General features: G+C 38.4%; 1 long non-coding RNA gene across 2 annotated transcripts in view; it reads right to left on the minus strand.

The window, feature by feature from the left end:
* The window catches only part of LOC108705758, a 33,678-nt gene extending 15,048 nt beyond the window's left edge, over nucleotides 1-18,630 (minus strand). Inside the window, exons 1-3 of one of the 2 annotated variants that reach the window (XR_001933885.2) lie at nucleotides 18,476-18,630; nucleotides 18,047-18,390; nucleotides 13,094-13,823 (exon numbers count right to left, since the gene is read on the minus strand). This is a non-coding gene — a long non-coding RNA (uncharacterized LOC108705758). Of the gene's footprint in view, nucleotides 1-13,093; nucleotides 13,845-18,046; nucleotides 18,391-18,475 lie in introns of both variants that reach the window. The other variant, XR_005964858.1, reaches the window with a different exon arrangement.
* Nucleotides 18,631-19,201: the final 571 nt, after the last annotated feature.

Genomic DNA, 19,201 nt, shown 5'->3' on the forward strand with positions numbered 1-19,201 from the left:
ACTATACCCCCAAAATGAATACTTGAGCAACAGATAGTTTATATCAAATTAAGTGGCATATTAAAGAATCTTACCAAACTGGAATATGTATTTAAGTACAAATGGCTATTTTCTCTTCATGATTACCCAATGGAACATACTTCTAAAAAAGTATATTATTATGAAAATGGTTTATTTACATGAAGCAGGGTTTTACATATGATGCAATATCTTTTTATAGAAACCTACATTATTTAAGGGTTATAGTTCTCCTTTAAGCAACCACTGGGCCTCATGCTACTGAGTTTGAAGGGCCCTCTCCTTTAGGCGGCTCGAGCAATTGGGCCCCTGGGAGGAGAGCCCTGCTTACAAGTACAATGGGGCCCCAATGAAAATAAAGGCATGTGTATGCATAAACACTAAGGTCTGCATTTGTGAGCCCTTTATTGCTCTTGCTTGTCCATCCATCTAGGGTTGCCACCTGTCTGCATTTCACCTGGGAAGGGCTGCCCAGGTGAAAAGTATATTTCCATATTAGGAAATCCGGACAGGACACATTGAAGTGAATGAGATGGCGATCATCCAATCACTAACCGCCACGTCATCAGTCCTGCCCCGCCCCCTGCCCGTTTTCACAAAAAAAGGTGGCAACCCAACATCCATCCCATATATGACCCCTATAGAGTTCTCATAAAAAAATTTGGAGGCCAAAGCCATATTCGTAACACATTCAATTTAACAGGAACCAAGGAAAGTTCAGGCTTCATATTAATTAATCAGAAGTGCAGCTTTTCGGTTACTATTGATCGGCTAATGCAGCTATGGATTTTTCCTTTTTTTTCTTTAGCGTATCTATTACTTTAAGCTTTGATTTCTGCCTGTGTAAGTCACACTCCTGCTGCTGCCCATATTGAGCCATTGAGAAATAAATCAATGTATTTGATATAATTCTCCTTTTCGTATGTTATATCACTTTAAATGAAAGCAACGAAATAACGGAAAGTTAGCGTCAGGCTGACATTAAATCAATATCGGCCCTTGGGGGACATTAACCCATCAGGCGTGAAACCCCTGGAGAAACAATAGATTAAATAGAACATGAGGTGACAGAGATCCGAAACGTACAGGAAATAGAAGGAGACAATGTATATGAAAATCAATTAAATTTACATTGCAGAGCTGTCGTCTCTGAACAGTTCCAATTTAGTTATTCACAGAATCAGCAAAGAAGAAACAGCAAGATTCATCCATGATTTCATTATAGTTGTATCTACAGAAAAATTCTAGACGTACCAACTATATATTTATTTATACACCCCCCAATGGGTGACTTCTAATATCCTTATCATTTACAGTAGGGGGTACATTATCCCTTATAATACATGGGTGATACTCAGAGTTCCCTGTATAACTCAGTCTGCAGCCTTGTGCCTTTATATGGTCAGAGAACAACCCCTCAGTGACTTCTAATATCCTTATCATTTACAGTAGGGGGTACATTATCCCTTATAATACATGAGTGATACTCAGAGTTCCCTGTATAACTCAGCCTGCAGCCTTGTGTCTTTATATGGTCACAGAACAACCCCTCAGTGACTTCTAATATCCTTATCATTTACAGTAGGGGTACATTATCCCTTATAATACATGAGTGATACTCAGAGTTCCCTGTATAACTCAGCCTGCAGCCTTGTGCCTTTATATGGTCACAGAACAACCCCTCAGTGACTTCTAATATCCTTATCATTTACAGTAGGGGGTACATTATCCCTTATAATACATGAGTGATACTCAGAGTTCCCTGTATAACTCAGCCTGCAGCCTTGTGTCTTTATATGGTCACAGAACAACCCCTCAGTGACTTCTAATATCCTTGAAGAGATATTAGAGAAATTAGAGACTGGTATTCTGAGATAATTTGCAAATGTTTTAATTTTTTTTTTATTATTTGTGGTTTTTGGGTTATTTAGCTTTATTATTCAGCAGCTCTCCAGTTTGCAATCAGGTTGCTAGGGTCCAACCTATCTTAGCAGCCATGCTTTATGTAACATAAATTGACCTGAGTGTGGGAAAGCTAATGCTCATATCAGAATGAATTGCAACACTACCAGGGAGTGCCTGCATCTTTTTTGGCTGTACACCACCAATTAGGGTTGACACCTTTTCTGAAAAAAAACAAATACCGGCCTTCCCATATATTTATCTTTTCTATTAATAACATTGGGATCAACCATCATTTTTACCTGCCAATGGCATTTACCAATGGCATCACAACATGCCCCCTGCTGGTCTGCATTATAACACTGCAGGAGGTCTATGTCTATGGTAGAGAGATGAATGGAGCCGTATGCAGAGCTGAGAGTGAGACAATAATCCTTCATTTTATTTCAGTTACTTATTGTGCCCCCTTAACACATCTATTTACCCTGCAACTTGACCGTGTTTGGTCCCCCAGAAGTAATTCTCCTGAAATGATACACGTGGCCTTTTCCCTTGGTTTAACTCAAGCTCTCACAGTGGATCAGACATTGATGCACTTAATGCATCTTCCCAAATCCCATGAGCCTGTTCCATCCACTCTCTCCATGAGTCATGAACTTGCACACAGAGACATTAATAAGCCCCCCCCATGGTACCCCCTCGGAGTCGCGACCTCCCACACATTAGCTCACAGAGACAGAGCTGGGGGTGGAATGATATTTGTGTGAGTCGGAGCAGTCCCACTCTGGAGATGCAGCTGAGATCCTTCACAATGGGAACGTGGTGGCTAAAATACACACTTAATATGGACTGACAGTGGGGAATGTGGTTGCCAGGCATCTTCTCTTGGCCTGTCCATCTCCACCAACAAGGGAAATGTAGCCTCTTAAGACCTTTAAGATCAAAGTCTGAGCATTAGACCCTTTTTTCTGTGCCTCTCCACCCCCACCCCCCCCATGCTCAGAAACTAATTATGGGTTCCTTATAACAAGTCTAGTGGAATACCTACAGATACTGGGTTGACTGAGTTTATGGAAAATCCTTTTTTGATATCAATCGACTCTCTATCTCAAAAACTCTGGAATGATTATAGGTCAGACCCGCACCCGCTACTGAAAGTTTCCACCAAATGTTCTGAGTTTTTACAATATCAAGTGCCCCTCTCTGATTTGGTGAAGTCGATAAACAACTATAATAAATTAAGTTTAGCAGAGAGTTGGAGGATACAACATTTTTAAGCTAGTCCATTAAGGTTCCGGAAATTTTTTATAGTCCTGTTTCGTATTGTCCCAAATGTGATGAGACTAATGTAACCCTTTTCCACTATCTATGGTCTTGCCCAAAGATTAGTCTGTTTTGGAGGGAGGTTACTAACCTCTTGAACATTAGATTGAAAACAAGAATAAAATTGTCTCCATGTTTTGCTTTATTGAAACTAGATAATAATAGGCATTCTTCAGACTCTAAGATAAAAACCTAAAAATCTCCCACGAGAGTAAAGGTCCCCATAGACACAAAGATGTTTCTTTGGTGAATGACCGATTTTAGTGAAATCCGACCAATCCGTCAAATTATCGGGAAGTTAGTGGGAATCGAACGATCGTGCATCTGTCAGAAAATTGATCGGCCAGGATAAAACATTTTTATCGGTCCCAGTGCAATCTATCTATGTTTGCCTAGAAATGGTCTTTTTAGATAATGGACAAATCATACATTTAAACAATCATTTTGAGAAAATCGTGGTCTCACAATAACGAAAAGATCTTTTAAAGATCTTACATCTATGGCCAACTTAAGACATTGACAACTCGGATTCTGGTTGCTTCCAGGAAGGCTTTATTTGATTACTGGCCCCTCATTATCAGATATCATTTCTTACCTGAACCGTCTTAATTAGCCTTAAAGGGCATGTAAAGGCAAAAAATGAAATCCCATTTTTACTTTCTTTAATGAAAAAGAAATCTATCTCCAATATACTTTAATTAAAAAATGTGTACCATTTTTATAAGAAACCTGACTGTATGCAGTGAAATTCATTTACTGATGTGGATAGGAATTGTCAGATGGTCCCTAACTGCTCTGCAGGGAAACAATCATACTTATGAACAGCAGGGGGAGCCCCCGCCTTACTTCCCAGCCATGAAGAACTCAAGCAGCTTTGTCTATGACGATCCCTAAGCAGCTCAGATCACACTGAGCATGTGCACAGTCTTGGTCTTGCAAATAACAAAGTTACAAGATGGTGACCCCCTGTGGCCAACTTTGAAAGTATAAATCATTTGTCTGATTAGGCTTGTGGTGCAGTAAGTTCATGCTTATATTTAGTATACAAAATACAGCATTTCTAGCCTTATTCTATTTTATACTTTACATGCCCTTTAAAAACTAACACAGAAGAGAAAAAGTTCCAAAGAGTCTTTTTAGATTTTAATGGTCTCCTTATTTTGAGGTCTGTGACTCCAATACTAAAGGTCAAATTTCTCCGTTCCTTCAATTGTAAAATGAATGACGACTGGGTAATCTGATTTCCTGAAAACAATGGGCTTTTTCTTTCTTTTCGATTGTATTTACATCCATTGGCTTAGATATTTTTGTTATTTTTTCTAAATTTGTATCTATTAATGTTATTAATTTTTGAGAACAACATTCCATTGTACCAATTACAGCAAATCCTCTGAGTCCGCATGGTATTTGGTGTCATTTTGATTTCTCTTGTTTATGTGAAGACCAAATAAAATATTTTAAAATAAAGATACTGGGCCCCTCAAAAACGTCTAAGTGAGAAAGGCCAAGAAGGTCCTGCTGAACATGAAAACCCTTTATTCCACTTTATATCTATCTTACTAACTGCTTTCTGATTGGCTGCCTCCAGTGAATTGTGTTACAGATGCCTGGCAGCTAGTCCTCAATCTTCAAGCACAAGTCTTAGTTGGCAAACAGCAATGATATAAGATGCTTAGGCAGCTATTGCTATCTCCATCAGAGCTCAGTTAGGAGGAACAGTCACCGTAGGCACGAAGACGGATCTTGAGATCTCATTGTGGATCTAAAGAGGAGCTTTGGAACTATCTCTCTGCATTGTAGGTCTCTATAGGAGGCGATCTAGACATTTCCTGTAACTGCTATGGGCTACAAGAGGTCCCCAGTTTGGGGTCATTTCAGTCTCAGCACTAGTGCACAGTTATTAGAGTGCCGCGGGCTCCACAATGAAAAGTCCAAACACAAGAGTCAGGTAGGGTATGTTCTTTGCACCATGCAACTTCTAAGGGCCATTCAGTGGAACTGGAAGAAGATCTGCCATGTTGGTGGTACTAAGTGTGCCAAGATGGTTTCCACTGGGATTAGCATGCAGGAAACAAGAGAGCAACTCAATCTATAATTATACCATGATAAATACATCTACAATCAGAGCAGTGCAGTAATATTGCCAAGCAACTCTTGTGATAAGATACTAGTGGGCCCTTGCACTCCAGGTCCATTCTCACCCTACTACTGGTTAATCAACCCTTTACATTTAATCCTATAGGGGCCCACTAAGGTAAACCAGCCAATTAGATGTTTGCTTTCAGAATTGTAAATGCTCCATGCTATAGGTTAACTGACGCGGAGAAGACATTGCTGAGTATTAGTTCCCATAGGGAGGTTCACAAGGGCATTTCAACTGTGCCATGTCCTAGAAGAATATCCACCCTCATGCTTGGCCCCATCTAATTGCCCGGGTGCCACCTTCCGGCCGAATTCTATCATGTGCATTTGGTCAGGAACCTGAATATCATCAGTGTGGGCCATTACCCCGGAGCCCAAAGTCTGAAGAAAGCGGAATTCACGGCACTTGACTCTTTTACCAGGAAACATGTCGAGCGCTGAGATAAAGACACGGCACAACGTGACCTAAATGCATTGTGAGCTGGGCTTGTTAGGATTATGCCTTTATACATCATTTATTGGCACAATGAGTTCAGCAGCACTTAGTGGTAACCCTGGGAGAGACAATGGCCCCGTAGGACGTAATAAGAGGAGATGATTTGATTTCACAGGAACACGGGGGCAGCGGAACATTCATTAACCTGATGTAGAAATGATGGAGCCTGGCAGTTAATTCTATCATTACAATTGTATGAAATATGAATCATTAGATTATTAGCTTTATTTGTTATTCAGGGGGAGGCAGGTGTAACCTGAGGGGCACGGGACACAAGTATATAAAATGTCATGATTAAGGGAGTCACTCCCGAAACGCGTCAGGTGTTATGGGTCAGTGACCTGTTGGAATAAACCACCTTTTTATCTAACCCGGAGTGCCGCCTTTCATCTTTTGAGCTATTATATAAACGTCACACACAGAGGCAGAAGTGGGGCATTAGAAGGTCGCAAAGTTCAGCCCGAACCTGTCGCGCCCCGAGAACATCATGTGGAAGTTGCCACGAACCCGCCCAACCCGTGGCCTTCAGCCCAGGCCGCACATCACTACCCCACAGCCGGGCGCAACAGTTTTGCCCCCAACTTGCTGTTTATGATTTTATTCACCATTGTCTACCATGCAGCCACATAGAGGAGTGTTGAGTATGCAGTGAGGCTCCTTTACCTGGTCTAATCTCAACCACTGTAGCAACCAATTAGAGCTTTGCTTTCATGTTTTGTACCAGCAGTTGAATGATCAGTTCCAGTTGCTGATTGGCTTTATAGGTTACTGCATGAATATGAATTATTGTCCAGTGTTGGATTATGATGATTTTAACTTAACCTCCCACTTAACCCTGCTGGGAAAGGTGACCTCCATGACTGCGGGTCCTCTACCTGCTCCGCTCTCTACAGCCGTGGCTCTGCCACCTCCTCACCCTTAAGTAGGGTTGCCACCTTTATGTCTGGCTGCTATGATGTCAGTGGGCGGACCAGTGTTGTCAGTGGGCGGGACTATGACGCGGCGATTCGGGGAGATCAGCGATTGGCCGATCGGCGTGTCAATCAAGGGAATCCTGCCCAGTTTTCCTTATTTGGAAAACCGGGCAGGAAGTATAGACCCGGGCAGCCCCTCAAAATACCGGGCTGTCCGGGTCAAAACCCGGACAGGTGGCAACCCTACCCTTAAGCCCATGGCCTATGTGACCTTCCTACAAATCCAGGCCTGTAGCCAACTAAACACATTTTAAAATAAATCTACTGATCAGGGTACAAGTAACATCTTATTTGATTTTGATTCAGTGTTCCATTAATTCCATTAGAATCCTGATTCATGGATTCTCTACTTGAGTGAGATGAGATATTTCCTTAATGGGAGAATTCCAAGTACCTCCACCACCCCTTTTTTGTTTCTCTTTTGAAGATTCAGCATGAATTTACCAAGGATTTCCACTGTGTTTTGCCCATAGTGCTGCTCCAGTCTTTGGCCTCCATTGGCCATTTCTGCAGTGATCTTACTGGCATGTCTGGGGTTAATGGAGGGCCACCACAGGTCATGAAATGGTAGGGGGCACTTGGTCTTGTCTTCTAGTGCATTTTTGCTCCCATTCCAAACATGTAGAAAAGGGGGCATTTTTGTTAAAATTTTCATAGTATTCGGGGAGTATGGCAAACTGGGAATATTCCCAACTTTTTAAGGATCATTTATGTGCCATACACATAGGGGGTTATTTACTAAACCCCTGAATGCAAAATTCACCAAAAAAATTTAGATTTTTTTTTTTATATAAAATCGGACTTTAAAAAAAACCACACATTTTTCAGAATTTACTAAACCATGAGGACCTGTCGAGGTTGCATATACAGTAAGTCAACGGGAGAAGTCCCAATGATTTTTTGATGTGCGCTGGGTCTCGTGCAAAAATTTGCGTTTTTGGGTGAAAAATATGAAAAAATAGTGAAAATTGGATGAAAAAACGAATTTTCAGGAAAATTTAATAAACAAGCGTTAAAAACCCAAACGGATTTGATTGGAGTTTGTAGTAGAAAATATTGAGATAAATTTGGACTTTGATAAATGACCCCCCTTAGTGATGCCCAGTGACTGTACTCACATACAGAATGCTGCACCCTGACACTCACCGCACAAGTTACCGATCACTTGCGAAGTTGCGCTAGCGATGTTACCATCAGCAGTTCAAAGTTACGCTAGCGATCGGAAATTTGTATACGTCGTGCAGTTAAAGTACAATGGCGTATATGCAGCAGCAAACACATTACACTACACAAGGCCAGGGAACCTTAATAAATGTGTTCTAATGCCCTACTCATGTGCCCACTGTATAGTTTAGGTGCCGTATGTTATCAAAGAGGTAACGTTCACGAAAATCCACAACTTAGTGAATTAACGTTGCTACGTCCCTTCGCCAGAGCGCAACTTCGCCTAGTGTAGCGCTAGAGTAGGTCCACTTCACTAGCGAATTCACTCCAGCACCTGTTAGTAAATCTGCGAAGTGGCAAAACGACGTCACGCTGGGGAATTTTCGCTAGCGTTAGCCACTTCGCACTTTAGTAAATTTGCCCCATGGTTTTAATCTAGATGGAACCACAAATAAAAGCAAAAGAATATAAGGTACAGGACAGCGAAGACCCTCCATCTTTCCTCGTGAGGCAACTTGGGGCTCTAAATCTTACAAATGTCAGGCTACCAGGAGCCCATAGGTATCAGGCATCTTACCATGAGCCCATATATATTAGGAATCTTTCCCCAGTAGAATATAAGGGTGCCAAGAGATGGTAGATATTAGGGATCTACCCCCAGTAGAATATTAGGTTTAGAAGAGACGGTAGATATCAGGGATATTTCCCTGGCAGAATATTAGGTGTCCAAGAGCCGGCAGATATTAGGGCTCTTACCTTGGCAGAATGTTTTCTTTTTTTTTTTTAGAGCCGGTAGATATTAGGGATCTTACCCCCTGTAGAAGTTGCATTTTTAAGGAGCACATAGATATTTGGATATTACCCCAGCACAAGTTTTGGTTTCCACGAGCCTGTTGATATTAGGGATCCTACCCCAGCAGAATTTTAGGTTTCAAGGAGCACATATATATTAGGGGGCAAATTTACTAAAGGGTCGAAGTGACTAACGCGGGCTAAAATTCATAATTTCGGCGTAACTTTGCTAGCGAAGGAGATAGACTCCTAGCGAAGGAGATAGACCGTAACGCCTAATGAATTTGTGCTCTGGCGAATGGACGTAACTACACAAATTCACTAAGATGCGGATTTTACTGAACGTTACCTCTTGCGCCAGACTTGCCTTCGCCACCTCAGACCAGACGAAGTGCAGTAGAGTAGATAGGACTTCCTCAAAAAATAGTTGAAATTTTTTCTAAGTCCCAAAAAATGCTGGCGTCTTCCTTTTTCAGGGTGGTAGGCTGAAAAAGAGCGTAATTTTTTGGGGGGTACACGGCTTTTCCCTGTACATTTCCTCACATATGGCACATAAACTATACAGTGGGCTCATGTGTAGGGCAATATAACAACTTTATTTTATTTATTAAGGTTCCCTGGACTTGTGTAATGTAATGTATTTGCTGCAACATATACGTCCATGTAACTTTAACTTCCCGCTATATGCAAATTGGGCAACACTAGCGCAACTTCGCTTTGCTTGGCGCAGTAACGCTAGCGCAATTTCGCCAGCATTCCGCGCCCTGGATACAGCTTCGGATTTTAGTGAATTAGTGTTGTCCTGGTGAATCTACGCCTGGCGAAGTGTTACGATGTGAGCGAAGCCGTTGCTGGCGAATTTTTGGTTAGTGAATTTGCCCCTAGAGCTCTTAACTGTTTTCTTTATTTTTATTAGAGCCGGTAGCTATTAGAGATCTTACCCCATTATTGTAGGTTTCCAAGAGCCCACGGACATTAGGGATCTTACCCAACTGAATTTACTGAAGTAACTTACCCCATTGAATGTTGGGCTTCAGGATGAAATCTTTCAGAATTTCAAGATCCCCTATGAGTCCCGTCATACTAAGACCAGGATGGTATAGTGTATTTGCCTTTGTGGAACACATTTAACAACTTTAACTCAGATATTTCATTTCTTACAAACCATTTTTTGGCCCCTGATTTCATAATCGTGAACTGAGTAAAAGTTTTACTACTCCTTCTGTCTTTAATTTGTCATGTATTACTGTTTTTTCTGCCTACTATGTGAAACTTTGGGGCTAAAACTAGACTTATCTATTTTAGGACTAAGGGGGTTATTTCTTAAAGTCCGAATTCTAAAAAGTCGAAAAAATCTGAGTTTTTTTTTACCAGAAAACCAGAATTTTTTGTGGGAAAAAAAAATCGAATTTTTCAAGATTGCAAAAAGTCAGAATCCAAAAATCCTGCATCTCAGACCTGCCGAGGTTGTATATGAGTCAGTGGGAGAGGTCCCTATCCTATTTAGAAGTTTTTCTGGTCAGTGCTGGAATTAGCCTGAAAATCCAAGTATTTCGGGCATAAATCTTAAAATTTGGGCTTTTCGGGAAAAATCCAGAAAAAAATTGAAAAAATTGTACGATTTGGGGTTTCACTCAGTTTTATTGAGTTTTATCCCCCGATCCGATTAAATCGAGCTTCTTTCATAATAAATAAGGTCAAATCATGGATTTTAGTTTGGTCGGACTTTTTTATTATAAAAAAATCAGATAAATTCAGATTCAGTAACACCCTGACTGTGGTGTAATTAGTTAGGCAAGTTAGTCAGCTCTTTACAAAGATTGTTTATGTGTTCCAATCTGTCCCTGCCCCAAGGAGCTTACAGTCTAATTTCCCTTTGCCACAACACTGGGATCAGTTTCATCATGGACCTGACTAACCAGAAGGCAGAAGAGATCATACAAACTGTGGAGGAAAAGTAATGGTAAAAACAGAACCCAGGAACCGAGCCCAACAGCCAGTAGAGCTAACAATTCATGATTAGATTGATGACATCCGAGCAGCTTTATATGCTGCCTTTAAAATCTATTCAAATTCACAGCTTATTTTTTCAAAAATAGAAAATTTACAGGAAATTATTTTAGCATTTTAATATAAACTTTTTGGTTTTTTCATACAGTAGAACCCCAATTCGCCATCCTTGGATTATGTGTTTTGCGTCTTTTTTTCCAAAATTTTATGTTTTCCGAGAATTTACGCTGATGCCGTCCCCTGGGAAGTGTAAAATCGGGGTTCTACTGTATAAATATTCATTTAGAAATTCAAATAAAAAAATTGACAGTGCAAAGGTGCTGCCTTCCCGGTGTGGTTGATCCATGGTGCAACCAATCAGGAGTAGTGTGAGCTTCACAGATCCACCCCATGGTCTCCACTGCTCACGTCTATAAGGATACTTCATGGATACAGGAATGGGATCCGTTATCCAGAAAGCCGTTATCTAGAAAACTCCAAATTACGGCATGGCCTTCTCCCATAGACTCCATTTTATCCAAATAATCCAAATTTCAAAACATTATTTCCTGTTTCTGTGTAATAATAAAACAGTAGCTTGTACTTGATCCCAACTAAGATATAATTAATCCTTATTGGAAGCAAAACCAGCCTATTGGGTTTATTTAATGTTTATATGATTTTCTAGTAGACTTAAGGCATGAAGATCCAAATTACGGAAAGATCAGTTATCCGGAGAAACCAAGGTCCCAAGTATTCTGGATAACAGGTCCCATACCTGTATTATGTTGTTTTATTACAAAAAGATAATGTATAAATATGCCATTGTGGGAAACTACTTTGACTTCAGTAGGAATTATTGTGTTTCTATTACTGAATAAAGTTCATACCATCATATTAGGAATAAAAAAAAAAAATATATATATATACATACAGGTGTGTGTCTAAGGGGCACATTTACTAAGCTCGAGTGAAGAATTTAAAGTAAAAAAACGTCAAATTTCGAAATATTTTTTTGGTTACTTCGACCATCGAATAGGCTACTACGACATTCGACTACGATTTCGATTTGAACTAAAAATCGTTCGACTATTTGACCATTCGATAGTCAAAGTACTGTCTCTTTAAAAAAAACTTAGACTACCTACTTCGCCAGTTTAAACCTACCGAGGTACAATGTTAGCCTATGGGGACCTTCCCCATCACTTTTCTAAGGTTATTTATATCCTTCGATCGATCGATTAAAATCCTTCGAATCGTTCGATTCGAAGGATTTCATAGTTCGATCGAATGATTTTTACTTTGATCGATCGATCGTAGGACTTGTGGTAAATCCTTCGATATTCGAATTCAAAGGATTTTACTTCGAGTGTCGAATTCAAGAGTTTATTAACCCTCGATGTTCGACCCTAAGGGGCCCATTCACTAAGTTCGAGTGAAGGAATAGAGGAAAAATAGTTTGATTTTCTAATGGTTTTTTTGGCTACTTTGACCATCGAATTGGCTACTTCGACCTTCGACTACGACCTTCGACTTCGAATCGAATGATTCGAACTAAAAATCGCTCAACTATTCGACCATTCGATAGTCGAAGTACTGTCTCTTTAAGAAAAAACTTTGACCCCCTAGTTCGCCAACTAAAAGCTACCGAAGTCAATGTTAGTCTATGGGGAAGGTCCTCATTGGCTTTCCAAGTTTTTTCTGATCGAAGGATAATCCTTCGATCGATGAATTAAAAGCCTTCGAATCGTTCGATTCAAAGGATTTAATCGTTCGATCGAAAAATCCATCGCAAAATCCTTCGACTTCAATATTCAAAGTCGAAGGATTTTAATTCGCCAGTCGAATATAGAGGGTTAATTAACCCTCGATATTCGACCCTTAATACATCTGCCCCATAGTAAATGTGCCCCTAAGTATCTACAGAGTATATATTATGTTATTTAATGACTAGAAATAAAGTAAAGGGTAACTTCCCTGACTTTGTCAAAATCCTACGGCCTGTCCTTAAAATCTCCCTAAAACAAGTCCACTTATCTCTAATGGGTCAGTAAATGAAATGATTAAAACTTCTAACGTTATTAAGAATCGCTAATGATTAAATAACCTCGGCACAGGGCAGGTAAATCCCTAGAAAGAAGGCACAAATGCTGAAATCCTGCTGGTCACCGTAACAAGTCTCTTCTCAAACTCTTCCTCCTCATTCATTTCCATTTATTTATTCATCACTAAAATAATCGAATTGTTGTATCACACGCAGGCGCTTAACAACACAAATGACATTATAAATTACCTGATTCAAGAATATTCCTCTACGGCCACATTCCCTGGAGACCTTTTGTCTTTAGTTTGAATAAATAAAGATCCATCAAAAACAACACATTTTTGAAACAAGTAAATCCAATGAGCTTTGTAATCCAATTCCATGTGTTTCCAACCCTGTTTCCTCCATCGTTTTCCATTATCTCTACTCCAATGGGAAGGGTTTGTAATCCACTTTAAGTGCTTTGACCCAAGGAGGATCCCCAAAAAAAAGCAAAATCCAGATTCCATACTAAATTGTATTGCTTCTAAAATATAACCAGGCCAAAATTCATAGAAATGTGATCTCCAGTCTCAACGCATTTCATTGATACGTGTGCAGAACTGGAGCTGGGACCTTCTTGTTGACCCTTCCATTCTTCTCTTCCTTGGAATTTGTGATGGACGAAAGGCAACGATTGCTTCGTATCTGATATGGCTCCTTCCATTTACAGTGGGCTGAGGTTCTGAAAAGGCAAGTCAACTGTGTTGTGCAAGTAGTTTGTTGTTGTTGTTGTAGGGCCGTCTTGCTTCTAATCATGTTGGAATCAACTGTAGCCCCACATTTATTAGGGCTGTGGGAGGAGTATATGAGACACACGTGATTGTAGTTATGGAACAGATTATTCTATCGTACGTTCCTCACACAACCACATATACTTCACCAGCTTCCACTCTTTTTGATTTTAGAATTCCTGAAGATACACCGGGTCTTGTCTCTTCTTGAACATAAAAGATAAAACCTAATTGTGACATCAATGAGAAACCGTTGCCATAACACATTGTGAAATTAATCATTGTTTTCTTTCTTACTACGTCATTGTTTTGGCAATAAACAGAAATAAACACTCATTCATTAGAAATATTAGTGGATCCATTTTTTTTCCTCCCTAATTTTTAGAGGTTTTTCAGTTAAAGTCCGGATGCCAAAAACTCAAATGATTCAACATTATTTTAACTATAAAATCTGAATTTTTAGTGAAATTAATTTTTTCAGGATTTATTATACCCCAAGGATGGACAAAGTCCAAATCCGAAATCTCAAACTTGCCAATTTTGTATATAAGTCAATGGAAGAAGTCCTGAAGATATCCTGATCTACGCTGGGTTTCTTGCAATAATTTGAAGATTTCGTGTTTTTCAGGCAAAAATCTGAAAAAATCGGATTTTTCGGGGTAAAATACATATAATTTGTTTGATTTTTTTCAAGTTTTTTCCCACACTGGAATTTTTCGGGAAAATTTATTGATAAATAAGAGGAAATAACCCATGCGGATTTGGATTTTGAGTACATTTCAGAAAATAATGACATAAATTCAGATTTTCCTAAATAACCCCTTTAGTGTTTTTTTGGGTTCAACATTAATATTTTTCCTCTCCTTTTATTTAATTTTTTTTTTTCAAGATCTAATATTAAGTTTGTAGTACCAAGGTTTTATTTTTTATCAGCTTAAATGTTGATCAATTAAAATGTCTATTTTTTTAAGTGATCCTTAATATAATATAAGGTGTTTAAATTCTATCACTGTAGCCATTTAAACAAAATCAGATCAGGGAGCTGCTCCAAACTTCTTTTAACGGTCCATTAAAAGTTTTATCAACTATTTAGAAAAAACACAGTGAAAATCAAAAGAATCTAAATGAAACTGTGTGGGAATTCCACTATGAATTAGAAATCTGTCCATCTAATGAAATCAACTTTTTAAAATATATTAAAATAATGCAAATCTTTATCCCAGATAAGTGCGAAGTTTTTTTTGTGGTTTTCTCGATAAAGAGTAACTGTTATCTGCACTCTACCACAATCCACAACAATCAAGGCCATCTGTAGACAGTTTTTAAATTAAAAAAGTTTGAGCAAACTAGAATACACAATTTGACCTTATTTATTAAAAAAAAACATGATTTAAACGGATTGGGGAGAAACTCGACAAAATCCAGCGAAAATATGAATTGTACGATTTTTTCTGCATTTTTTTCCAGAATTGCTGGATTTTTTTTTAGATTTTTTTCGCTAAAAGCCCAAATTATTTGGATTTTTGCCCAAACATTTTTTAAAAGTCTGATTTTATAAAAAAAAAATCACACATTTTTCATGATTTTTGCATTTGGAGTTTAGTAAATAACACCCTAAACGTATACCTTAGTAGACTTAAGTTATAAAGATCCAAATTACAGAAATATCCATTATCCAGAAACCCCCAGGTCCCAAGCATTCTGGACAGATGGTTGGATGGGACAGACCCTATACATGTACTGCTATTTTGGGATGACTCTAAGGGGCACATTTACTCAGCTCGAGTGAAGGATTAGAATGAAAAATACTTTGAATTTCGAAGGTTTTTTTTGGCTACTTTGACCATCGAATTGGCTCCTTTGACTACGACTTTGAATCGAACGATTCGAACTAAAAATCGTTTGACTATTCGACCATTTGATAGTCGAAGTACTGTCTCTTTAAAAGAAACTTCGACCACCTACTGCGCCACCAAAAACCTACCGAGCACCAATGTTAGCCTATGGGGACCTTCCCCATAGGCTTTCTAAGCAATTTCTGATCGAAGGAAAATCGTTCGAACGATTTTTCCTTCGATCGAACAAACTAAATGCTTTGATGGTCGAATATCGAAGGTTAATGTTTCCTGATTGGAAAAGTTGGTTCAACGTGTCACACTTATCGAAGTCGAAGGATTTAGCACAATTCGTTCGATCGGACGATCGAAGGAATAACCGTTCGAATCGAACGATTAAATCCTTCCAATCGAACGATTCGAAGGATTTTAATCCATCGATCGAAGGATTATCTTTCGATCAGAAAATTGTTGGGAAGCCTATGGGGACCTTCCCCATAGGCTAACATTGGTCTCGGTAGGTTTTAGGTGGCACAGTAGGTGGTCGAAGTTTCTTTTAAAGAGACAGTACTTCGACTATCAAATGGTCGAAAAGTCGAATGTTTTTTAGTTCGAATCGTTCGAATCGAAGTTGAAGGTCGAAGTAGCCCATTCGATGGTTGAAGTAGCCAAAAAAAAACATTCGAAATTTTAAGTTTTTTTCCTCTATTCCTTCACTCGAGCTAAGTTAATGGGCCCCAGAGAGTCCAAAGTGTAGAATGAAAGTCTAAGAGACAAAACACAATCACAATTTTTGGTCATTACATGGTTTAAGAGTTTCAACTTTAGAATTGTCAGTAAGGCTTTAGGATCTACCTTGAGTATTGGCCAAGTATTTAGTAACATAGTAATTACTAGTAGTAGAAGGAAACAAGGCACTGTATATTAGGAAAATGTTATGCAGATAGTCTAGTCTAGAGATCACAGGTAATGAAGGGAATCACGGAAGAGCAGATAGTAATGTGTAACACCAACACCTACTGAATCCTTCATTCTAATTTGAATGGAAAATGCTGGAACAATTTATTAGCAGATCTATTAGGGCCATATTTATCAAGGGTTCGAATTTTGAATTGAAAAAACTTCAAAATTCGAATTCAAAAAGACCAACAGAAATTAAGTCAAAGTGTTGTTTGATCCATTTTCGATTGAATAGGTCCGTATTTGACCGTTTTTGAATCATTCGAATCGAAGGAATAGTGCATTCGATCAAATTTGATTCGAAGTTTTTCCCCCCAAAAAACTTTTTTTTTTCAGAGTCCACCAATTGACTCCAAATTGGTTTTAGGAGGTCCCCCATAGGCTAAAACAGCAATTCGGCAGGTTTTAGATGGCGAATGGTCCAAGTCGCATTTTTAAAGAGACAGTAAGGGGGATATTTATTAAGGGTTGAATTCCGAATTGAAAAAACTTCGAAATTCGAATTCAAAAAGACCAACCGAAATTAAGTCAAAGTTTTTTTTTGGTCGAATAGGTCCGTTTTCGTTCGAATAGGTCCGTATTTAGCCAAATTCGAATCTTATGAATCGAGGGAATAGCGAATTTGATTCAAAGTTTCTCTCAAAAAAACTTAGATTTTTCAAAGTCCACCAATTGACTCCAAATGGTCGAAGTCGAATTTTTAAAGAGACAGTAAATGATAAATTTCGATATTCGGATTTTTTAATATTTTGCAAATTCAAATCGAATTTGGACTATTCCCTAGTCGATGTACGCAAAAATAGCTCGAAATTCAAAATTTTTCAATTCAAAAATTCATCTCAACCTTTGATAAATCTGCCCCTTCAAGTCAAAGTTAAACAGGAGAATGTTTTCACTCCCCTAGATTTATTGTTGTTTAGTCTTAATATATAATGTGCCACAAGGTTCTTTCAAAAAGAGAATTTGGGGGACTGAGTGAATTCATGATGTGAATTTATTTGAATTCGCTGCAGTTTACTTTAGTCTTTCTCCGATCATTAGTACATGGGCATCTTTGTAAATGGAAATGTGAAATATTAGATGGTATTGGGATTAAAGGACAAAACAATGATAGTCATTAAACTAAATGAGGGTAAATGTGTTGGACAAAGGGGTTTGGACCTTAATTTGGATTTGGGAGGGATATGAGGACTCCACTCATTTTTGCAGAGCAAATTCAATCTATTCAATCTATACGATTGTGTCATTAGAACGTTCCCTGAGCGTTGTTGTACAGTGAATTGTATCATCAGAAAACAAATACGGAATTTATTGACGGAGATCATGAAGCAAATTAGAAATGTTATTTACAGAATAATTAAAATAAAGAGGCCTCTTAACATATATATATATATATATATCCACAGGCGAGAATATTTCTATTACTGAGAATACGCAATATGAACGTTACAATATCACACAATCTTACCTGAATTCTGAATCATGTTTTATCCCCTCAACGTAAATAATAACAGAATAACAAATTACATTTTGTTTCAAATGTAAAAAAAAAATATTTAAATCAATATTTATATTCCTCGGGGAAACAAACATTAAATATATATTTTCAGTTGACTTCTCTAAAAGATTCTTACCTGACGCCGATAATCAAATCAATATTTCGTCCAAGTCCAAATCATGTTGGAAAAAAGTTGAATTTTTTTAGTTTTGTTTCTCCAACTTCATTGTATTTTTTTTAAAGAATTTTGCCAGATATATCCCCCTTTTTTCGTTAAATACAAAAATAATATAATCTGCTTTGCGACAAATTCATGATCATTGCTGTTCAGCCTAAGCCTTAGCAATGAATTAAGATTTATCATGAATTCTATGTAAAAAATAGTCACATATTTTATAAAGTGGAATATTTTAGAATATTTGTTGAGGTTGTAGGAACGTCACAGAGTCCTCGATGTATTGTATCCACTTGGCAAATATTCTGAAATGTAAAATGTGAAATTTTGAGCAAATAATTTTAGAATTCAAGATGAAATCAGTGAATAAGAGGACAATAAGGAACTTACCATGGTGGGAAAGTGGAGAGCTTTAAGGAAGAGAGTCGGTGAGCCTGTGTGGTTAGACTGGAGAGCAGGCAAGTTAGAGCCGGGGTCTCATTAGACTTTCCTACATAAATCTACTCAGAGGAATTACAGTCCAGACATAGTGGTGCCAGGGAGCTAATGAGGTGATGCTCCATCAAATTCTTCTCTGCCCCCACTCCCTCCCTCCCTCCGCTCCAACTGTAACTCTCACTGACTGGCCGTCTCCATACCAGGTACAAGAGCAATCAATACAATTCTATAAATTGGAGGAACATTCCTTTCTTTTTTCTTCTGAAATAATGAATTTGGTTAGAAAATTTAAAAAAAAAAAAAAAAAAAAAAGAAAATGGAATGATTGCTTGGAAAGGTTGGTTATTGTGCTGATATCCATTGCTGCTTTCATAGTTATGTTTATTTCCCTCCCCTAAACTAACTTATTTTCAATACATATTTAAAAAATATTTTTATAAGAATTAGACATATTAATTAAATTCATTGTACATTTTTGTGTTGTGTTGTAACCGTATCCCCAGTAACCATATCCCCATCACCAATCTGTAATGTCGCCCCTATAGAAAAAATGTGATGCCATGGGGATTTTATGAAGAGCAGGGCACATTTTGAAAATAGGAGTATGGGATCCGTTATCTGGAAACCAAAAAGCTCTGAATCATGGGAAGGCCGTCTCCACCAGTTGGAAAGGTGGCA

The sequence above is a fragment of the Xenopus laevis genome, chromosome 1S (genome assembly GCF_017654675.1).
Source record: "Xenopus laevis strain J_2021 chromosome 1S, Xenopus_laevis_v10.1, whole genome shotgun sequence".
NCBI lineage: Eukaryota > Metazoa > Chordata > Amphibia > Anura > Pipidae > Xenopus > Xenopus laevis.